Raw genomic sequence first — 23725 nt, 5'->3', positions numbered from 1 at the left:
GCAAAAGTTATGTGCTGTGGATGAGTAATAACTGCTTTCCATTGTGAAATGTGATCCACACTCCAGGATGGGCCTCTCATTTCTCTATCTGTGCTACATCCTTTTCAGTGGCATGTACATTCCAAGCGGAAACTCTGCCTCAATTCAATATTCTAACACTAAGGACCATAGAGATGCAATTCTGCTCCTTTCTGAAGTTTATTCCTGTGCAAATAGTTTTCACAGTTATTTTCAAACCAATTTGGTGGGGAAAATACATGAAGAAAGGAGAGTGGAAGGGAGGTAAAGTTGTTTGTTGGGGAAGGCATTGTTCCTCCCTTCTTTGCCTAGCCATAGTTTAGGAAACTGAAACCTTTATACTCCAGGTCTTCGTGACTTAATTATCATCTGCAGAAAGTTGTTAATCACAGCCACAAGAAGGAAAAAAGTCCTCTGTGAATTACGGTGATGCTAACTTTGTAGAACGGGGATGTCAAACTGGATTTCATTGAGGGCCGCATCAGGGTTGTGCTTGGCTTTGTGTGTGTGTGTGTGTGTGTGTAGTGGGCATGGCTAGGGTGAGCATGGTCATCACTTGTGTCAGGGGCGCCTGTGATGCCAGAGAAAATGGGCTCCCAAGCTCTGTTTTTGGCTTCGACGGCCTCCTGCAACCCTCTACTACAGAAAATGGAGTTCTACAGGCCAGTCCTTCATTATTTCCAGGACAAGATCTAAGCACCCCATGGGCCGGATCCACCCCCCGGGGCCTTGAGTTTGACACCCCTGTTGTAGAAGGTTGGAACTAGAACCTGTTTCCCAGGTTAATACAAATCATGCGCTCCAACCTTCTTCTTGTCCACAAACACCAGAGAATGCAGTTGAGTCTAAAGAAATGGAAAACGATCTGATGCATGAGAGAAAAGAAAACAACAAAGAAGAATTGGCATTTTTGACTACATCTACAGTATGTGCTTGTATATACTCTACTGACATGAAGCAATGTAGTTGGTGATTTCCCCCCACACACACACACTTCAAAAGGTGCCGGTTTTGAATTATATGTTTCAAGGTAATGTTACAAGCATATATTGCTTTCTCTTTGTAAGGTAGCACAATTATTAATATTGAAGAATGCAATGAAATTCTCAGTGAAAGAATTTATACTCTAATTTGGATTATGTTTAAACATAAAATTAATCTAGCATGTTAGAAGTAATCTTTCTAGAAGCACACTAACAAATGCTAAAAATATTTGCATTTTCCAAGCATTCTTAAAATACTTAAAGGTAAACTCAGATATACCATATAAGGAATAAACTGAGCTTTATTTCTTGGCTATGGGAGATTAAAGCTGTAGAATTATCACATTTACTTTATGGAATTAAGGCAAATAATTAAACATTACATATTTTCAAGGAAAAATGGAGGAAGGAAGGAAGGTTGGTTGTTTCCAGAATAGAGATTCCCAAATTCCTATTTTGATTTTGTTACTATGATTTAATCTTAGCTCCCATTGAAAGTACAGTTACATTGGAAATTTTCTTTTCTATCCATGGATTCAGTGGTGGGATTCAATTTTTTTTTACTACCAGTCTGTGGGCGTGGCTTGGTGGGCATGGCAGGGGAAGGATACTGTAAAATCTCCAGTTAGAGGTGGTATTTGCCGGTTCTCTGAACTACTCAAAATTTCCGCTACTGGTTCTCCAGAACTGGTCAGAACCTGCTGAATACTACCTCTGCATGGATTTCAATATAGATATTAACTTTTCTGTGTCTCTTCAAAAGTCAGGATATAGTGATGTGCCAGGGGTGAATGCTCACAATTATTTTCCCATTATTTATTTATTAGAAAGTGAAACTCAGAGTCCTGTATTAGTGTATCTTCATATTCTATGTAGATCTGTAATACTGGACAATTTAGTCTAGAAAAATTAGCATATAATTTTCAAAACACCTCCCCTGGGAAAGTTCAGACAGAAAACCCAAACAGAAATTATACAAGTCGTTCTTTGGGCTACTAAAAACATTGGACATTGTATCTTACTGGAATTTAGGTTAGTTTAAATATTCTTGGGACTTAGACTCCCTAAGCAACAGACAATTTGAAACATAATACCAAATCCCAGAGGATATCTAATAATATACAAACTTGATTATTAATAGCTTTCCCAGCATTTTTTTTATATGAACTGAAATCCAGTCCAGTGAAATTCAATGTCCAATGCAACTATAGTCTTTAGAAAACATTCGAAGGACAAATGAAATACAGACTGTGTACTGCATTATCAATTCCTGTGTCTCTTTCTGGTCTGTCTGTTCCCCACCCCGCTCCATACCTATCAACCAACTATCTGTCACCTATTATAAAAAAGAAATATCATTGCATCAGGGTTGATTCATGATTATATGAACAGAATGCTTTTCCTATTTTGCTCTCCTACACAACTCTGTAGTGATACCTAACAAGACTAGTCAGTCCCACTGCAGGAATGAACAATATACAACAGAATATGGCCAAGAAGACTTAGCAGAACATAGGGAAAAAGATGGCAGACTACTAGGCATAAAAACTGTGAAATTAAATGGAATAATTATATTGCATAATAATACAGGGGATTCATTTTTAAAGTATAAAGTGTCTGTTTGCCAAAGTACCTTTCAAATAAGATGGAAATAGGTCTTACTCAGTGCTATGAATGATAGCATTTACTGCAATTCTATCTTGCCATTATCCCATGTTCAGACTTAATTGAGAACGTTCTCAAATGGACTGAATGGTTGGGCTCTGCACAGAATATAAAAGAGACGGTTTGTAAGGCACTTCAGGGTGAAAAAGCACTTCTTGTTGAAGCATTAAAACAGGCATGTCCTTTGCAAGGCTCACCAGCTGCTTTGAAAGCTGCCTGCAGTGCCTGAACATGGGTGTGCATGCAGAGACACTATTTCCACTGGACTGCTGGCAAAACACAAGTGCTTGTGTGCAACGCCACGAAACGGCTTTTGAAGCAAACATGCAGCTAAGTACTCTCTCCCTTCTAAGAGAGGGGCGTTATTTGCAGTAACATGCTTTGCACAGCATCTTTGCCCAGCCTTACTGAATAGAAACAGAGAGTTAATAATAAGTCAGGGAACACGTGCAGATCACGATTTCCGGACTTCTTTTCAGTCCTTTAATACTAGCTCAGTTCTAGGTCATTTGATGGGGAGGATAGAAGGGGCTTCAAATCAGCATCATTTCACTGTGCTGCTGAAGTGCCTTTCCCATTAGAAGGCATGGTATTTCTGGACTGGCACAATACAGTGGCTGGAAATTCTTCCCAGGTTGCTTTACCAGCAACAGCCAAAGCAAGGATCTTCTTTGGGACAAAGTAACACGATGGGTGGGTTTGTTATTGCTTTCCCCATGTTATTGCATGTTTTTGAGTGAACTGGGAAGCACAGAGTGGGCTGCAGGTGCTTTGCTCTGAGTCATATGACCAGGAAGGAAAAGAGAGGTGAACTTACAATGGATGTCTTCTTCAACTGTCTGAGCTATTGTCCAATTGGCTCTCCCATTGTTGTGAACAATAAACTTAGTAGAACAGAAAGAGAAAAACATACAGGAAAGGTTCTGTGAGAATTGTGTAATTTCACCAAGCTGTGAAAGATGAAAAGTGAACCTCCAGAATGGCTGCTCAATACAGGTAGTCCTTGACTTACGACAGGTTATTTAGTGACTGTTCAAAGTTACAACAGCACTGAAAATAGTGACTTATGACCGCTTTTCACAGTTACAATCTTTGCAGCATCCCCATGGATCATGCGATCAAAATTCAGATGCTTGGCAGCTGGGGTTCATATTTATGATTGTTGCAGTGTTCCAGGGTCCTGTGAATACTTTTTGCAATCTTCTGAGAAGCAAAGTCAATGGGGAAGCCAGATTCACTTAACAACCAGATTACTAATTTATCAACTGCAACGATTCACTTAGCAATTGTGGCAAGAAAGGTCATCAAAAGGGGGCAAAACTCACTTCACAAATTCTCACTTAACAACATAAATTTGGGGCTCAATTGTGGTCACAAGTTGAGGACTATCTGTACAAGGAATTCTAATAAAAGGAGAATATTTGTAGCTCAGGGCTGATATGATGTGTCCTTGGTGGTCTCTGAGCTTGCTTGTTTTAATGCAGATGGTTTTATTGCCCAAACTAGGTAATATCATGATCATGTTGCATTATCATGATGCCAGGAAATGAGCAAGCTCAAAGAGCACCAAGGACCCCAGAAGGGATACTTCCTGTTTGTGCACTGTGTTTGGTTAGATGGATGCTTCCTGCTGAATAATCTGGACACTTCCTATGAACAGATTAGTCTTGGAGTCAACAAAAAGTCTTCCAACACAGATTGCACTCACCTCATGGCTGAGCCTTATATAAGTTTTTATTTATTTATTTTATTAAATTTATACACCATCCCTCTTACTATTACAGAGACTCTGGGTGACTTAAAACACAATAAAAGGATAATACAAAACAATTAAAAATTTAGAAAGATTAAATCATGACTAATACCCAACAGGACAGGAAACGTTGAAATGGAGATGGGCAATTTTAATGTGGGACTGTGTGAAGACAGGGATACGAGATGTCCCTACTTCCCTCTCCCCGCTTCTCAAACACCTACAAACAATTATCAAATCATTTTCTAGAATATATTAATAATGTTGGGAAACTCTGGGTATTTGGGGGCATATTGCATGCCTTACTGGTCACATAGATGGGTCCCTTCCCTTCTCATAGGTCTGCCAATCTCCTGAGATTAAAATCAAACCCAAACAAAATGCCCCCTCTTCCTTAACAATCAGAAATCAATTCTTTATGTCAGAAAGTAATAGTTCACTGATAATCAGAAGGGATCTGGTATCACCTTTTCAGTAACAAATTTTATTAAAAGAAAAATTTAGCAACATCTCCTTGGATGCAAGTCTCACGGGGCTTATAGCCTTGTAAAGGATTGACACCAAATGGTGCAACGTTGAGACCACATCTTTAACTTGACGGAACCTTTTCTCTTTAGGCAAATGTTTTATCCTCCTTCCCAGCCTTATTGCCTCTTTGTTTTTTCCTTAATTCTCTGCTACATATCTCTACCACATCTATTTGCATTGTAAAGTCTACTCAGCTAAGATACGAGTTGCTGAAGTCGAGAAACACTGCTGTACCCCATAAGAAAATTAAAAGGGATCCATGATAGTTGGTGATTCATTACTAAGAGAAACTGAAGCAAACATATATCAGCTGGACTCATCCGTTCCGAAGATGAGTTGTCTACAAGATCAAGGACATGACAAAACAGCTTTCAAGGCTTACCAAGTCTGTGGTAAGTCTGATACATGTGGGAACAAATTACATATCAAAGAATGATGATAATTGTAATATCACAAAATGAACATTTCAGAAGGAAGCCCCTGGGGCTCAGGAAGTATGCTGGCACATCCTTCCGGTCTATGGATTAAAATAAAAAAGGAAACAAATATTGCCAGTCAGTGAGTCTCTACGCAAGTTGTGCTGCTGGGAAATATTCAAATATAGCAAGATATAATTTGTTCACTGGACCTCTTTACAATACTAGATTTTATTTTTAATGTTATTTAGGCAAGACAATTGTTTATTGTGAAATAAACTAAATTTGGATACTTTGTAATACTCACTACCCTTGTCTTAAACACATATCCTTCTCAGCAGTTGTTGATTACAAATAGATGTAATTATGAAAATGAAGTATTTTTAAACATGTAGCCAAAATATAACAGCCAAGTTTGAAATTTTGGGAGTGAAAGCAGTTATATTCAGGAAGTGTGTTACAAAAGAGTTCTGTGAGACAGAGACAAGACAATGAAAAAAAATGGGATAGGTGGGCTAAATATGCAATTAAAGAGAAAACAACCATTATAAAAAGTTTGAATAACATCTATTCAGTAATAAGTTCCACCGAATTAAGTCGCATCAGTGGATGTAGGGATGGTGTCCAAATTTATTTTCCTGGCACCAAAGTTAAGTACATTTATTGAAAAGAGTTATGACATCACTGAATACAGAAAGGGACAGGATTGCTGGCAATGTGATCAAACGCATCTAATGTTCTCATTGATCTGCTGTTCACTCCCGAGACAACCAGGGCAATCTATGCAGGTGGCCTTCAACCTAATTTATGAAGGTCAGAGGATCCCAAATTGAGAGAAAGGTGGAAGAGGGGAAAAAAAAATACATAGGCTTGAGATTCCCCAAAAAGAAACGAAAAGACTGAGCTAAAGGAAGGAGGAAGGAAGCTGTCTGAAGGCAATGAAAGGAAGGAAAAAGAGAGAGTGAGTGGGTGGGATTCAAAAAGGAGTAATGGAAAAAAGAAAGCCATCTGCAAATCATCCATCCAGACATGTTGAAAGTACTGGCTAATATTTATGTAAATTGAAAGCTGACATACCAGATTGGAAAGGCTGAAGTATTTAATTTTGTTGGAGTGCAGAATGGTAGCCTGAGATACCCACCATCAATTCCTATAGTGACACCTTTATGATTCCAAAGGAAGTATTGTGGCAGAAGGAAGCTATCATCACTTATGTATCTAATGTGATGACAAGCTGTTTTGAAACAGTAGTTATCATTTGAGTACTTATCAAGTAATTATTGTCAAGAAGGTCCAAGAAGTACCTATCCCAGTTTGGGTTTGCTCATCACTTTCATTGATGATTTGAACTTGGGGCTAAAGAGATGTGCTCATCAAATTAATACACCCAATAAATATGAAGGGTTACCTATGTTTTTGATATTAGGGAGGGAAGGAAGGAGGGAAGAAGGAAGGAAGGAAGGAAGGAAGGAAGGAAGGAAGGAAGGAAGGAAGGAAGGAAGGAAGGAAGAAGTTTTCAGTCACATCAGTTCCAAACTTTCACAATAAAAGTAGTAGTTTTCATTTTTAAACCCTTTGTCTCTTTGCAGGAAACTTTGCTCTTTGATCACTTCCTCTCCCTTATTATATATGTGGTGTGTTCAATTAACCCTATTGAGCGAACAGCGATGTCCCCCATGAACCAAACAAGTATTTTGGATCCAAATATAAATCTGCTATTTTTGTAGATATTGAATACTGTGTATATGAACTGCTCTTAACATTCTATGATTATATAATACTAAATACTGATCACAAGGATTTGAAACCACTTACAAAACAGATAATCAAAATCTTGTTAAAACATAAGCTTTAAAATAACATGCATTCTTTCTCCGCAAGCAATTCTCAGCTCATACAGAATTCTATTCTTTCTTCCTGAAATTATCCTGGTATTGAATTGATGAAATGAAACAACTGATTTCTCTTCCCTCCCAAGGGACTATATAACATGAGAACTAAATGAATGGAACTAAATATACCACCTTGCACATGGTAATTAGTGGAGAACAGTACTATGCAGTGAATGAAGGAGGTCAGCATCATTCCAATGTCTGCAATGTGAAGCCTTTGTAATCTTTGTACAAAGAAAAACGAGCACTAGATGAACAGCTCCTGAGTTCAAAAGGCATTTTTACTGTAAAAGCCTGTCAACCCTGAATTTTTCATTCGCTCTGAATTCTTCTATCAATTTCATTGCATGAATCAATGCATGTTAAAGAGCTCTGCAGTCTAAATCTTAGGGGGATGCTAAGGAAAATCTGTTCCAACATAGAAGCAATGGATGGAAATTAACCAAGGAGAGAACTAACTTAGAACTGAAGAGAAATTTCCTCACAGTTAGAACAATTAATCAATGGAATGACTTGCCTCCAGAATTGTAGGTGTTCCAATACGAGATATTAAAGAAGAGATTTGACAACCATTTGTCTGGAATGATATAGGGTTTTCTGCTTAAGTAGAGGGTTGGACTAGAACAGGGTGGGGGTTAAACTGGATTTCATTGAGGGCAGCATTATGGTTGTGTTTGACCTCAGGGGAAGGGGTGTGTGGCCAGGGGGCATGGCCTGCTCGAGGTCACTCATGTCAGAGGCTCCTGTGGTGGCCCAAGTGCTCTGTCAGCAAAAAAGGGCTCCTGAGCTCTGTTTCCGGCTGCAACGGGCTCCTGCAACCCTCTTGCCGGCAAAAACAGAATGCCCACAGCCCTCCTGAGCCCTCCATTTTTGCTGGCAGAGGCACTGCAGGCTGGTCCTTCGCTGTCTCCAGGGTGACCCCGCGAGCCAGATTTAAGGACCCCGTGGGCCAGATCAGGCCCACGGGCCTTGAGTTTGACACCCCTGGACTAGAAGTTCTCCAAGATCCTTTCCAACTCTGTCATTCTGTTACTTTATGTCTGAAGGTTTTGAATTTCCCATTAAAAGGTGCAGAAGGTTGTTTTAAAGATAGCATCATCATTTGAATTTGTAATTTCTGAGTTAAACCAGGTCATCATTTGGCTGCCTCAGCAAGATGCTGCTTTTATCTATTGTATGCTTATATATAAAAGCAATTGGATTGGCAGCTGACTACTAACTACTAGAACTAAGTAGTCCAGTTTAGGATGACCAGACTAAGTTATAAAACTTATTTAGCTAAGGGGAACAATAGAAGGGCTATCACATATGCTCCCCTGCATGAAATGTTTTTTTTTTAATATTCTGCTTTGTGATATGGATCTGAGCATTAATACATCCATAAAATTGCATAAAGACCTTGAAATATATGACACTGTGGTGAACAATATTAAGAACTTCTAAGTGGCAGATTTCTCAGCTGAATTTTCAGCCCATTGTTATATAATTCCAAGAGAAGATACAGCAAAAAAAGAGCAATTAAAGAGGAATTATTAAAAACAATATATATTGCAGGGCAGTATCAGCTATATTGCTATATTTTAAAAAAAGCATTAAAAATAATTTAAACATCTGCTGCTGAATAGCTGGCCGTGTTCTAATTTCTTTGGTTTATTTGAATTAAACTTAGTAAAGTTTAATTCAATTTTGCATTCTAAGCAAATGCTTAGAAAATTATTTTAAATAACTTTCAACTGAATAAATAATTCAACTAAAATATTTGGTAAGGAAAAAAATGAAAATGCTTAGTGGTACTTAAAGCTACACTCAAATAAACTCAGATTTTCACTTTGAAATTGTTTTAAAGCCTGACCACTCAATAGGAAGTATTTTTCTTATAAAATATATTTTAAGAATGAAAACTAAAATTCTTTTGATTTTAGAATATCTGAAAAACTTACTTTCTCTAGAAAGTGTTTTGAAATTGTAGATTTCTCTATAAGAGCATAATTTCCAGTTGCAAAATTTGTCTTACTTTTTACCAATCCATAACATTACTAATAAATTTTACAAAATGACATCCCCCCCCCAAAAAAAGATAAAACTAGTAGAAACATTTGGAAATTTCTTCCTTATGAACATCTCCTCAGAACAAGAATTAAAAAGATACAATCTAAGGGCTCATCCTCACGGGATATTCAAGTGTGTCCCTTCAGTCCATGAAAAATACACCAATGCAATTTCCAGGGACCTCACGGATGTGATTTGTTCTGCTTTACTAGTGAGGCTACTTAATCAGAGGTGGTATTCAGCAGGTTCTGACCAGAACTGGTAGCGGAAATTTTGAGTAGAGTGGAGAACCCGTAGCAGAAATTTTGAGTAGTTTGGAATACCACCTCTGACTGGCCCCACCCCCATCTATTCTCTTCCTCCCGAGTCCCAGCTGATCGACTGCATCTTCTTTTGTTGCCCTGCACAGGAGAACAGAGCTGGAAAGAAGGTTACTGGGAGGGGGGATTTTGAAGTAATCTTCCCCCTGGAGTGGGGAGGGAATGGTTTTTTTTCAGTATTCTTCCTCTGCCATGCCCACCAAGCCACAACCACCAAGCCAAGCCACACCCACCAAGCCAAGCCATATCCACCAAGCCACGCCCACAGAACCGGTAGTTAAAATATTTGAATCCCAGCAGTGTACTTAATGGTCCTGTTTTTGCAACCTTGCCTTGCCACAATTTCAAAGCAGATTCTTCAGGCTATGTTTTCTCTCCTACTCAGCATTCTGAGCTATTGGGAAAAATAACCATTCATTGCTTTCTTTGAAGTGTGATGCTGGGGAAGGTTTGGTAAATGTGGACAAATGCCTGGGATTCAAGCTCCAGCCACCATCCATGATATGACAGATTTCCAGCACAGAAATTCACCACAACAGTAAACTGTCACTTAGGCCACGGGGGTCCCCAACCCCTGGTCCATGGAGCGGCACCGGGCCACAACATGCCAGAAACTGGGCTGTGCAAATAAGCGAAGCCCTATCTGTGAGATGCAGGAAATACACAAAATCACGCCCCTTCTGGTCCTCAGGAAAACCTATGTCCACAGAACTGTTTCCTGGTGACCCAAAGGTTGGAGGCCACTGACGTAGGCTGAACATGGGTCAGAATTGCCATGTATCAACACAAAATTGATATGTGCTGTGCCAGTGTTCTGGAAGATCAGTAAGGTTGAGCATTCTCTCATTTCATCCCAATTTGTCTTTCACTACAGACCAGCTGATTGGGCTAATCTTGGTGTGAGGTTTGCCAACATGCCAGAACAGATAATACAGGTTTACTGACTTCCTGTCACCTGGGCTAGAAGAGGAAACTGGCCCAAAGCACAACAATTTCATCCCAGTTCCTAAATAAGCAAACTGGCAAGGACGCTTACAAGTGAATGTCAGAACTGGCAGTGAGTGGCTGCATTTGACAACAACCGGATGTATCTCACAAAGATAATGTATTTCAAATGCTGGTAGAATAGGCAAAATGACACTGCTTCTTTCCCAAAATAATAACAGAAAGCATTGCTATGCAAAACTGCTTGGCAGAGTTGAATGCAAATAGGATGGGGCCAGGAATATATCCATCTCTTAGTTTAAATGGCTTGATCTTTTAAAACAATCCTTTTTTAACCACTGAATATGTGTTCAATAACAGTGCCAACAGTTTTCCAGAGCATTTAAATGCAGGTAGTCCTTAACTTTTGACCTCAGTGGAGCCCAAAATTTCTGTTGTTAAATTAGACATTTGTTAAGTGAGTTTTGCTCCACTTTATCACCTTTCTTGCCAATTGTTAAGTGAATCACTGCAGTTGATAACTTAGTAACATGGTTGTTAAGCAAAGCTGGTTTCTGTACTGATTTTCCTTATCAGAAGGTCACACAAAAGGTGATCACATGACCTTGGGACACAGCAACGGTCATATATATGAACCAGTTGCTAAGCATCTGAATTTTGATCACATGATTATGGGGATGCTGTAAAGATTGTAACGGTGAAAAACAGACACAAGTCCCTTTTCTCAGTGCTGCTGAAACTTTGGGCAGTCACCAAATGAATAGTTGTAAGTCAAGGACTACCTGTACATATGAAGTCTGCATAATACCTGAATGGAACATTGCACCTTAAGTGAGGTGATGTTGTATCCTGTGATCCAAAGCAAAGCAATCATGGATATAGGGGCTAGTAGCCAGAATGGAAGAGGCATGTCCACACACACACTTTAGCCTTTCAACAGAAATCGGTAGGTGGCCAAGATTTTGAAGACTGTAGACACACCCAGAATTGTATTGGGAAAGACAGAAAACAGTGTTTTAAAATTGGACATAGGCAGCCAGTGGTGGGATTAAAATAATTTAACAACCGGTTCTCTGCCCTAATGATTTCTTCCAACAGCCAGTTCACCAAACTGCTCAGAAAGTTAACAACCGGTTCTTCCGAACTGGTGCGAACTAGCTGAATCCCACCACTACAGGCAGCTAAGAATTAAAAGTAAGCTGAGAGAAGACAAAGGCTGAATCCTGAGAACGTGTCCTCTAAAAACTGTTAGAGGACCATTTCTAAACAGGACATCCAAATGTCTTTGCAGCACGATTGAAAAAGAAAAGAAACAATAACATTTTCCATTTAATTAGCTGTACAAAAATAAAAAGGCCAGGCAAGGCATATTTATGCCATTATTTTCTTTCCCATAAAGGCCAACCAGTGTCAGAGGGTAACCTACAAAGAGGACATGACTGCAGTAGCATCCTTCTCATTAAGTCCTTCAGCCACTGACACTGATTCTGAGAAAGAGTATGTATCCTGAGTGGGAGCTACTAATTGTCATATGGGCTTGGAAGCATGCTTCTGTTTCACTTCCTAGAAAATATTAATGGTTTTCAAGTTCAGGACAAAAAAGCCCCATCCTTGTTACTAGCTTTTCGTTCTTGATAACCTCCTGCTTTTATCATTTAACTCAAATAGGTAGGAAAAAAGAAGTAAACCAAGTCTAAGTGCAATATCCTTACCTTGGCGGGTCACAACCTGGAAAGGCCTGCTTTAAGTCAAACATAACAAGAAAAGGCAGATAACTGCGGACCATTTTTCTCCTGGGAATTGAGAAAAGTGGAAGAAGGAGACTAATGCACTCCACAGAAGGTGCAGCTGCGATTTCATGCTGCTGCTGATCGTTTGGGCCATGGCAGGTCCATCGATACAGACAATTGAATGTAAAGCCGTATGTTTCTTTTATGATTTCCATATTATTGTATCAAAAACATCTGTAATTTTAAACTTTGGCACTATTTCAATAAAAGCAACCTGCATCCTTTCTGTGCTTATTGGGGATATCTTGTATGATTTATTTCCTCTATGTTAATGAGGAGCAATGGATAAAAATGCTCTTCTCATTAAAAACACACACACACACACACACATACACCCACACACACCCTGAAATGTTGATTTCAATGTTTATCACAAACGTTTCTACTGGTTTAATAGAACCTGACCAATTCTGTCTGGGCTGAGGAGCTTACCTCAGTTTTACATTTTATTATTTTACATCAGTTGTAAAATAACCAAAAGCAAACACTTTTGTACTGCTGCCAAAGAAACTACCTGGTCCTGTCGTGAAGGTACCAAGACATGTGTTCAACCTGAAGAAGCTTTACTTACTTTTGGCAAAATGCAAAAAAAAATTAGAAACAGAAAGCTTAGCATTCAGTCTTTTCACACTGTTCTTATTGCTTGTAGGGCACAGACAAGATGCTTGGATGATTCATTAGAAATGTCCAGAATCTTAATGTATGCATCACTGCTATCATTCAACAAAGCCCAGATTCTGCTAAACAAGATAGCTTGACAGTATGGGAAAGATACAAATTCAACTAGAAACAATGGCTGAGCCTCCTTCCTATAAAATTTTATTATGGGATTCTACTAATCAGCTCTCTGGCCAAACCAACATCTAAATCATTGTTTTTTCTTGCATTTGATATCACTATGCTTTGTCCTTGGACATGCATATCCTCAGGCTCCTGCTACTTTTGTCCAAATGATAAAAGTGTCACACGATCAACTGCAAATTCTACCCATTTTGGACATACGTTCTCCAGTTTATGCTCACAATTGAACGATGCTGTTTTAATTAGACTGACGTGTTTGATACCCTCTCTTCTGACTTGAGGATACCATTGTCCCAAATTCATAGATATTTGCAGAACCTATGCCATTAATTTGGACTCAGCTAAAAGGCATGTCAAGAGATATTTATCATATGGGTAAAGTAAATCCTTCTGCTAAGATGACCATCATGTGAATAGAATGTTCTGCTAACAAGAAGTCAAATCACATGTAGTGAATCATTGATAATCAGCCACTGCCACTTAATCAGTATGATTCATATTGCCATCAATCTCATACACATGATACACATACCCAGAATACATCCCAAAACTAGAATACAAAGGGGATTTAATTCAGGTGTACTAAGACTGGGTTGTTTTCCAGGAAAATATTACAATCACAGAACGTAGCTAGGCACACTGAACTAGGAAAATTCCTTTTGCTATCATTGGTAGCTTAAAGGGTCATGGAAAAAACATAGAAGTGTATGGAATGGCAAGGTGTCTAGCCTGGGTAAACAGCATGCAACTCTTGGGTGTGTCTAGCCCCAAAAGATTTCAACAAAGCATTCAAAGGAAAACAATTCCTGATACCCACAGAAAAGAATACCAAAGGAGCCAAAAATAAAAACCACCCCACCATATCTTCACCATCTCAGATGAGAAAGGTTATTATGAATAAATATCCCTAGATGCAACATGAATGTAGCTATGCACACTGAACTGTCTATTGAGGCAGCATAGTTTAATTACATTATCTCTGTATCATCAAATCAACACAGTGAAATATTCTAAGAAAATAACCATGAATGTTTTGAAAATATCAAAGAATTGCACATGATGATCTGATAACTGCTGCTTCTACAAAGCAGAGCATGATGACCTTCTGAAGAAGGTGATGGAGAATCCTCTGGCAATGGGTGTTTCAACAAAGACAAAATACAGTTTATCATTAAAAAAGAGAGAGCTGTAAAGCATTGTGAAGCAGGAGATAAGTCTAAGTGCTATTGCTATCATCAATGAAGTGAACTACATCAGACACATATCATACTAAAGTAATGTGAAAGTGGGTAAGAACTAAGTGGAGGCCATAACCAAGAGGATCACCAGCACTTGGAAGACAAAAAAGATGCATCCCAGTCAAGGTATCCAGAGATCATAAACTCCAAAGATGTGAATTGTGAATCCTATTTATAGGAGTGTTTATCCCAAATAGAACTCATACAGGAAAAAACAAGGTATTCAAGAAGAGATTGGGCTACTGCTATGGTACACCTGAGAGTCCATTAGAATCCTTAGAATCCTTGGAATCAGATGCGAGACTAATTTTCCCCACTCTTAACCAAGACTCAGGAGGAATTGCTACATGTGTCCACTGTGGCAAGCAATGCTCTTGGAAAGATGAGTTTACGCGATTACCTAACAAGAATAAAGCCTACAATATGAGTCAACTGTAAATAGAGGCTGAGCTTCGTCAAGAGTCAAGGATTTAGTAACTACCTACTCTGTACTGATAACACTGTCGAAGTCAAGAAAAACAGATATACTTCAGAATTGAAAAAAGGCAGATGTGATGTTTTGTTACTGCACCTTTAAGAAATGGGATGCAACATAATTCCCTGTGGTTCTTTTGCCTGCTGAGTTTTTAAAAAACTTTTCCTACACCCTGTTTAAAGAACTATCTGATTTGAGAATGTGCTGGTCAATGACACAACAGAAAATAAGAACACAACTTTTTCAGAGAAAAACAACCTGAGAAATGTTTTGAGAAGTTTAGATAAATAGTCCAGTGGCTCAGATAAATATGTCAAAGAGCAGAGTTCCAAAGAATTTTTTGAAATAAGGTAATCTCATTCAGATAAGAGAAAAAAGAAAGCGGAAAGAGGTCTGCACTGTCTTTAAAAGTTATGGACTCCATAACAGTGATTCCTAAATATTTCCATTCCTTCCATTATTATTTGAAGACAATTGCATAACCCAAAAGAATCTGCAGTATAATGCCTATGGCACCATAGCACAATGACCCATCTTAGCAGTGTCCATAGACCCCGATATTATTTTTTGAAGGCTGAAATATCACAAGATTGCCAAATCTCAAAATATGTCAGCTTTCCTACCTGAAATTTTGCAAAATGCTTTAACCTCTCAAAAGATTTGGTAATTTTCTGACATTTTTGCCATTTAATTTTTTTTTCATAAAATTTCATTGTGTATCCTTCCAGGGGCCCCTAGCATTATTTTCATGAATTGCTTCAAGTTCCTGCAATACAAGTTTGGATTTATTGTTTTAGAATACTCCAATCAAAAGTGCAGACCATGAAAATAGTAAACCTTCCATCCTTCCAAGGTCAGTAAAATGTGGACCCAGACTGCTGAGGGCAATATGCTGACTCTGTAAACAGCTTAGAGAGGGCTGTAAAGCATTTTGAAGCGGTATATAAGTCTAAGTTATATTGCTATTGCTGTCTTGGATTACCTTTCAATCCTGTTGTTCAGATACACTCATATTCGTAGAACAGTATCAAGAGTTGGCTCCTTTGTAAGTAGCAGTGCTTAGAGAAAAGCTCTCTTTATTGATTAAACTCAAAGTAGAATATATCCTAGAAGAGTATTAGTACAAAGGGTCAATAGCAACTTGCTTATAATCTCTTAAATTTAAGAGTCTCAGTCAACGGCCTGATTGGGAATTAAATGGAAGTATTGGATTTTTCCAACTAAGAGCAAATATATTGAGCAAGACAGGAAAGGCTGATGTTTTTATATCTAATTCTTTCCTTTGTGGCATTACTTACGTTTCAAAGAAGCATTATGTACTGCAACTATACTCCGCATTTTTGAGCTGGGAATTACAGGGAAAATAAAAATGAAACTTTTATAGTAAACCTAGTAAATTATAACTCAGGTGACTCTCTAGCTTTTAGCAAAACGTGGAATGGGATAAAGTATCAGTTAGGCAAAACTTAACTTCATTGGTATCTCAAATGTAAAATTCACCTTTTTGACACTGATGATATCTATATGTATCATAAATAGGTCTGATTTATACAGGGACAATGTGAGAACTTCCACATACTTCACATAGCTTCAAAAATATTTTATTTTATGTTTATAAATATTTTACCTACTACCTTTCAACAAAATTTCCAAAGTAGTTAAAAGTGACACGTTGTCACACAGGCATGAGAAACACAAAATGTGGAACCTAGGAAGATCTTAACAATGAGTCACACTGAAGAGACTGCCAAATTGAGGAACAGTTGTGTGAAGCTTTGCTATCCCAACACTCATGAACAGAACATTTCAAATCATACATCGATCAAATTCTATTACCCACTGAAATTTATTCATACAGTTTTCACTCATATAAAACACAGTTTGTGGCAGAACTCTTCCATGAATGCTTAATCTTAGCTAATCTGTTTTTTTTTTCTAAAGGGATCATAAAGGAATTGACTTTTCTAATTTCAATCTAAACTCAGTGTGGCTCATTTGAATAAATATGCAAGAGAAGGGAGACAGGAAGCAGAAGGTAAATTTCAGATAACACAAGATGAAATGAAATAACCACACTGATATTAATTTCCCAATAAATTCCATGTTACTATTTCTGAGTAAACTATCTACTAAAACACATGACAGAATATCATTGTGATGATTATTTACATTTATAGGCTACTGAATCCCTAAGGATTCTCAATAGGAGAAGATAACTTCATCTGAGCTGGACACTGGGCGGATTGAGTTCAGCAGCTGCTGTTCCTGGTCCCAAGCCTGGATAAAGGAGGAGAGTTAGGCATAGGGCTAGAACCCTACCCTATAAAAACTTGACTGCTATGGAAACAGCAAGTAGAAACCAAAACTACACCAAAACTGGGTTACCAACATAGACCCATTCTTGATGATGGTGCTGAAGCACCCAGTGCAGGAGGGTTTGATGTTGAATGCCAAAACTGCCATAAGAATAAGAAAAGATACGTAAGTGTTAGAAACCCACAAATTAATGAAAACCACAGATAAGATTAAATTAACCAAATCAAACTGTAACCAAACCATGATGAATCAAGCCTCAGATGCTTTCTGTTTATAGGAACTTCTATTAAAATAACCACATTTAACCTTAGACTGTCTACTATTGACCTCACCCCTTTCCTGTAGGGGGCGTGCATAAGCGCACCAACGTGCCTACCGTCCCTGTCCTATTGTTTCTTTTATATATTTTTTTATTTTTCTTATGTGTATCCATGTATTCATAACTATGTTTTTACTTATACCTATTATCTTGTAAGCAATTGACAAACCAAATAAATAAAATAAATAAAATAAATAAGCATTCAGAACAGGTTGGAGACTGGCTAGGGGCTACCCTAGGTATACGTGTCTCTACGAACACTAGAATAACAAGAATCATTATTAGAAAGTAAGATTCTGTAACGCACATTTACAAATATATCGTACTTGAAGGCTTAATAGGCTTTTGGGGGGAAACACACCCACTGGCCCATATTAGGTCTGAATATGATCCCTGATGTAGGCATTTGAAATAGCACCATAACAGCAATTCTGGAGTGATCCGTAACACAACAGATTATAATGAAAGCTATACGTAAAAGTAGTCGCTTTTGATTCCCTCTCTTTAAAAGTTAGTTCGAAAGAAAAGATGTTGAGCTAGCCCTCTATCTAAACCTGCTGGAGAGATTACAGCAATCTGAAACTACAAAAGGAACAAGAGAAGCAGAGTAGGTAGTTACAAATAAAGCATGTTGATTCATCAGGCTCTGCTATATCCTGAAGGGAAAGATGGAGATTCTGAAAGGAAAAAGGTATCGATCAAAAATCCAGGCCCTTCCCTCCTTTCTTTGCATTTCAATACCAGCCGAGTGGTCAAGCTAACCTGCTAAGGCAATCTATGAAGCAGCCAACATTTCAGATGCCACTTCCAATGAGTGGCAAGAGCGGTCGGTGTGGCAGATTTTGACTCAACCTCGCTAGACCCCCTTCTGGTGCTCTTCTTGCTTAATCAGAAACAACCATCCTGTTGGTTGCCTGTCTCTACAACAGCCACTATTCCCTGCCCCCCCCCCACTCCCGCCGCTGCCACCCTCATTTGACATCTCTGGGTCCCTAAATGGAGCCAAGCCTTTCCTCCAACTTCATGCATTCTCAGAAGAGCAGCCGGGAAGAAAGCACTAAATAGGTGGCAGCCAAGTAGAAGAAACTCCAATGGACTGGCAAAGGCAGGAAATGTTTTCTTGGCTGACCTTAGGAATGACAAGGAAAAACTCTGCACCCCACCTCCCCAGTTACGTGTGTGTGTGTGTGTGTGTGTGTGTGTGTGTTTGTATGTGTGTGTTATATGTGGGCGCGGATATACAGTTCACTCCAAAACTGCTACTCTAGGATTCATTTCTTTTCCTTCTGACCAATTCTACCATGTTTTGAAGAATGGTTTGTTTTAAGGAAAGAATGCCATTTCCGTATAGAGACTGGTGGAAAGGAGAGTGGTAGAGGAGATAAAATTTGGAAGGAAGGAAGGGAGAGGAGAGAAGAGAAGAGAAGATGATTCTATAGCTGCCAAAGAGATTGGAGAAGGCAAAGCAAGTTCCAACATTGCATTATCTGCTGGTGGGAAGGAGCGGGATGTCTCTTTTTACATCTGCAAAGGACGTTTGTACTCCTATGGAGCTTCTTCCCCTTCTCTCCTACCTCCGCTCCTTTCTCTCTCTCCCCCGCCCCCCACCCAATCTTTCCTAAGGTCCTTTTCCAGCGTTTCCAATCTCTTCTGCCTTCCTGACTCGGTCAGGTTCAAGTCCTTCGCTCCAACATCCCTCAGCATCTTCCCGCCGGCAGCACCGAGCGTGAGGAGGGCAGGTCCAGGAAAGCCACCACGCCGAGCCTCTCCCCTCTTCTCCCCTCCCTCCCACCCCTTTCTGCATCACTGAAAGAAACAACATTCCCCCCCCACATACACACACCACCACCACCACCACACGAAAACACACACACACACACACACTTCGAACACACTCGCGCGCGCGCGCCCTCGCTCACACATTCTCTCTCTCTCTCTCTCTCTCTCACACACACACACATTGAGCGCACCCAAGAAACCCAGGCGTGCACCTCTGGCCGCCGTCAGCCCCACCAGTTTCTAGCTTTCGCACTCCACGCAGGCAGGCAGGCAGGCAAGCAAGCAGGCAGCCCCTCCCTCCCTCCCTCCGTCCCTCCCGGTTCGCCTGGTCGAGATCGAGGTCTATTTCCAAGCACCGGTCTAAAAAGCAGACATTTTGGTGCCAGCGATTTGTCCAAGGCGGAGGGTTGAAAGGGAGAGAGAGACGGCGGAGTGGGGGGAAGAGAGAGAGAGAGAGAGAGAGAAAAGCGGTCCATCTTACCCACCCCCGCCTGGTGGTGTGTGCTTGGCACTGAACGATCCCGGGGAAAAGGCTGGTGCTGCTGGTCCCTAGCGGAGCTGGTTTGCTGCCATCCGCCCAACTTCAGCACCCAGCCGGCAGGGAAAGACAGAGAGCGAGAAAGAGAGAGAGAGAGAGAAAGAGAGAGAGGGAGTGAGAGAGAGAGAGAGGGAGGGAGGGAGGGAAAGGAAGGAGGGAGGGAGGAAGGAAAGGAGGGAGAGGGGAAAGCGAGGAAGGGAGGGTGGGGAGCAGAGCAGAGGCTCCGGGCGCGCATGCGCTTTTTAATCGCGTTGGCCTCGGCGGAGGAGCTGGAGTTTCCCTGCTTCGCTCCAGCGTGACTCATTCCGCGTTTCCCCCCCACCCCACTCTCGCCCACCCTCGGCTTCTTCCTTTGCCCCCGGAGATTCCACGGAGGAAGTGGGGGGCGAGGGCAAGCGGGGAGTCGGCGAAGCGGGGGAGGGCAGCAGGCCCTTAGGATCTGCGGGCAGGAGACGCGGGGAAAGGAATTGGAAGATCTCCGTCTCTCTCTCTCTCTCTCTCTCTCTAGCAAGCCTCTGCGTGGCGGGGCGCCTGGCCACGTGTTTTTAGTGGGATGCAGGCTCTCGCGTACAGGTGAGCGGCGTGTGACAAGCGGCAGGGAGATGCTGTGGAAGGGAACCCAAACGCTGCCATAGAGGCGAACAGGGTTTCCACGGTACTTGTGAAGTTGGACAGCGGAGAGGCGAGGAATCTCAGCGGATGCCTCCCACACTAACCAGAAGGCCTTTAAAAAAAAAAATGTTTAAAACTAATGGAGGGCGATCTAATCAGTGCTTGCGACCTACTTGGGTTTTTGTTTTTGTTTGTTTAGAATGGGATGTGTCCACCCAGGGAGATTTGGAGAGAAACTACCAAACCAATGGCCCTTGATTGTCCTCACACCTGGTCCCTGTAGAACAGAGCCCCCACAAACTTATTTTTAATTTTATTTAATTTATTTTGTCAAGTGATTATAAGATAACAGGTATAAGTATAAACATAGTTATGAATACATGAAATAGATACATATAAGAAAAATAAAAAGAAACAATAGGACAGGGACGTTGGTGCACTTATGCACGCCCCCTACAGACCTCTTAGGAAAGGGGTGAGGTCAATAGTAGACAGTCTTAAGGTTAAAGTTTTTGGGGTTTGGGGAAGAAACCAGAGTCAGCTAGAGTATTCCAGACATTGACCACTCTGTTGCTGAAGTCATATTTCCTGCAATCAAGTTTGGTGCGGTTAACCTTGAGTTTGTATCTATTGTGTGATCTTGTGTTATTATGGTTGAAGCTGAACTATTCATTGACTGGTAGGATATTGTAATGTATGATTTTATGTACTATACTTAGATCGGGCCGAAGGCGGCGTAGTTCTAGGTTTTCTAGGTCTAGAATTTCAAGTCTGGTGGCATAAGGTATTCTGCAACGAGTAGACTTGTTTTGGCTCCAGAGAAAACTGAATGCCCCTTTATCCCGGGGAAGAGAAAGGATGGGAAGGTGGAAGTTGAGATTGGTGGCTTGCTCAGGGTTGTCTCCTCTTTGCTGAGAAGCTAAGCAGGGTCAGGTTAGTGCTTGGCAGGGACGCAATCCAATCTTCCAACCCTCTGGTGGGGGACAGGTTTTGAAGTGTTTTCAGCAGGATGTCTGGTAAACTCAAAAGATTTGTTTCTCTCGCCATGTGCATATATATGTTCAAACTAGATTCTGTTATTTGTCTGTGTCACATAATACATGTGGCAGAGCTGGCATTCAGCAGGTTCTGACCAGTTCTGGAGATCTGGTAGTGGAAATTTTGAGTAGTTCGGAGAACCGGCAAATACTACCTCTGACTGGCCCCGCCCCCATCTATTCTCTGCCTCCTGAGTCCCAGCTGATTGGCTGGGTCTTCTTTTGTTGCCCTGCACAGGAGAACGGAGCTGGAAAACAGGTTAGTGGGGTGTGGAGGGAATGGGGATTTTAAAGTATCCTTTCCCTGCCATGCCACCAAGCCATGCCCACCAAGCCATACCATGCCCACCAAGCCATGCCATGCCCACCAAGCCACGCCCACAGAACTGGTAGTAAAATTTTTTGAATCCCACCACTGATATGTGGGGTACATGTATAATTTTGTATTTATTTATCTTGTCATGTTTATGTAGTGTATATTAGAGGTGGAGGCCCTTTGAGAGCTGTATGCAACAAAATTTCATTTTAATGTATGCCGATTAGTGTACATTCAAAGTGACAATAAAGTTATTCTAAGTCTAAGTTCAGGCTAGACTGGCAAGTTGAACAAGCATCCTGAGTATATGACTGCACAGTTGTGGAGTCCATGAAGTCCTCAGTCCTGTGTTCAACATTGCCTTTAATTAATCAAACCATTGGCCTAAGCTTATTAGTATTAATTTCCTCTCATTATCAAGATTGATAATAGGATTGATTGATAGTAGTAGATTGTAGTCTACATCCCACCAAAAAAAAAAGAAAGGAAGAGATTTTCCTTCATTGTCAGATTGCTATTTTTTTCTGTTCAGGGAGAAAGGTTATTTTTTGGTAGAGAAGAGACTTGGAACAATCTGACCAGGAAGGAAAAAAAAATCATGGGAAAAAAAATCAGATATGTTCTCCCTGGTACAGCTCTCCAGAATAGTAAGTAAGATATTTTTCAACCTGTGTAAGCAAGTTCTTACTGCTTTCCTCTTTCCTGATTGATCCTCAAAGGGTGCGCAACTTTTAAGAATGTATACTGAGATGGGCAACTAATTAATTAAATAAATAAAATGCAGATCAAGTGTGGAACATATGGATATTGGTGCATGAAGGCAACGTCTTGGAAGCCAGAAATATAATGTGGTTCATCACATTTTGCACACACATTGTATCCTCTGTATTTTGGTTTGATGTGCTAGCTAAGTCTCCTCCTTTTTTTTAATGTTATGAATGCAACATTAAGCATATTGCACAGAAGCATTGGGGAATATGTCAAGTTCAACATTTGTGAGTTTTCTTCCTTGACTTAGGTTTGGGAAATAAAATAAATTTTAATTAAAACACAAACAAAGGTGCTTGTCATGTGTAAATTTTAAATGCAAAATCAATGCAACTTTGATTTAAAAACTTCTGCATCAAGGATTAAATGTGATTCTAAGACCCTTAAGGTAAAGAAAGAACCTTGATCTGACATGCTTTATTCAGAACTAATCCATAAGAACTGTAGTATTCATTAAGTTGAGAATGTTTATACCTACTGATCATTAAATATTATATGGTAAATAACCATATGGGCATCATCACTAGGGGTGGGATCTGACCGGTGTAACTACTGGTTTGGTGATTTACAACTTGCTGCCTGGACAGCTGAGCAGCGCTGTGCGTGGGTGTGCAGCGGTTGAAAAAACACTTTTTTCTTGCGTTTTCAACTGCAGCTGTGCTGCACAAAGCAGCTGCGGGTGAAAAATCAGGAAATAAAGGTCAGGTAAGAGCCCAGGCAGGTGGGTGGGCCAAAACAGCAGCAGACCTAGAACCGGTTCTATGTCTGCTGCTCTTCAGAGCTACCGGTTTTCTACAGAGCCGGATAGAACTGGTAGATTCCCACCCCGATCATCACATAAAATACCAATCAGACAAGTGGCTGTCCAGTCTTTTCTTAAAAACCTCCAGTGATGAAGCACTTACAATTTCTGAAGGCAATAATCATATAATTTTAATACCGGCGTGGTCTTACATTCTAAAAGAATTAAATTGCACATTAAGATTAAGAATACTTCTCCAAGAACTGACTTAATCTTTTAGTTTCCTAGGTAATTAATTTATTGTCCATTTGACCCAAGCACAGGAAACCAAATGAACTTTCAAATCATCTACTGTTACCACATGTGAATTAACTTTAAAATTAGAAATACCTGAGTGTGAGGATGAGTTTACAACATCTGCTGAT

General features: G+C 40.1%; 1 protein-coding gene across 4 annotated transcripts in view; it reads right to left on the bottom strand.

Annotated features, from left to right (window-relative positions):
- The window catches only part of RGS17 (regulator of G protein signaling 17), a 63352-nt gene extending 43402 nt beyond the window's left edge, over window positions 1-19950 (bottom strand). For 2 of the 4 annotated variants that reach the window (XM_026705029.2, XM_087939335.1), the window contains exon 1: window positions 19773-19950. The gene's annotated coding sequence lies outside the window, so the exon portion shown is untranslated. Of the gene's footprint in view, window positions 1-3483; window positions 3551-19768 lie in introns of all 4 variants that reach the window. The other 2 variants (XM_087939330.1, XM_087939328.1) reach the window with 2 other exon arrangements.
- Between the last annotated feature and the right edge of the window lie 3775 nt (window positions 19951-23725).

The sequence above is a fragment of the Pseudonaja textilis genome, chromosome 1, assembly GCF_049901715.1.
Source record: "Pseudonaja textilis isolate UNSWEBS1 chromosome 1, rPseTex1.2, whole genome shotgun sequence".
Taxonomy (NCBI): Eukaryota; Metazoa; Chordata; class Lepidosauria; order Squamata; family Elapidae; genus Pseudonaja; species Pseudonaja textilis.
The sequence above is the reverse complement of the archived record's forward strand: the minus strand, read 5'-3'. Positions and strand labels throughout refer to the sequence as shown.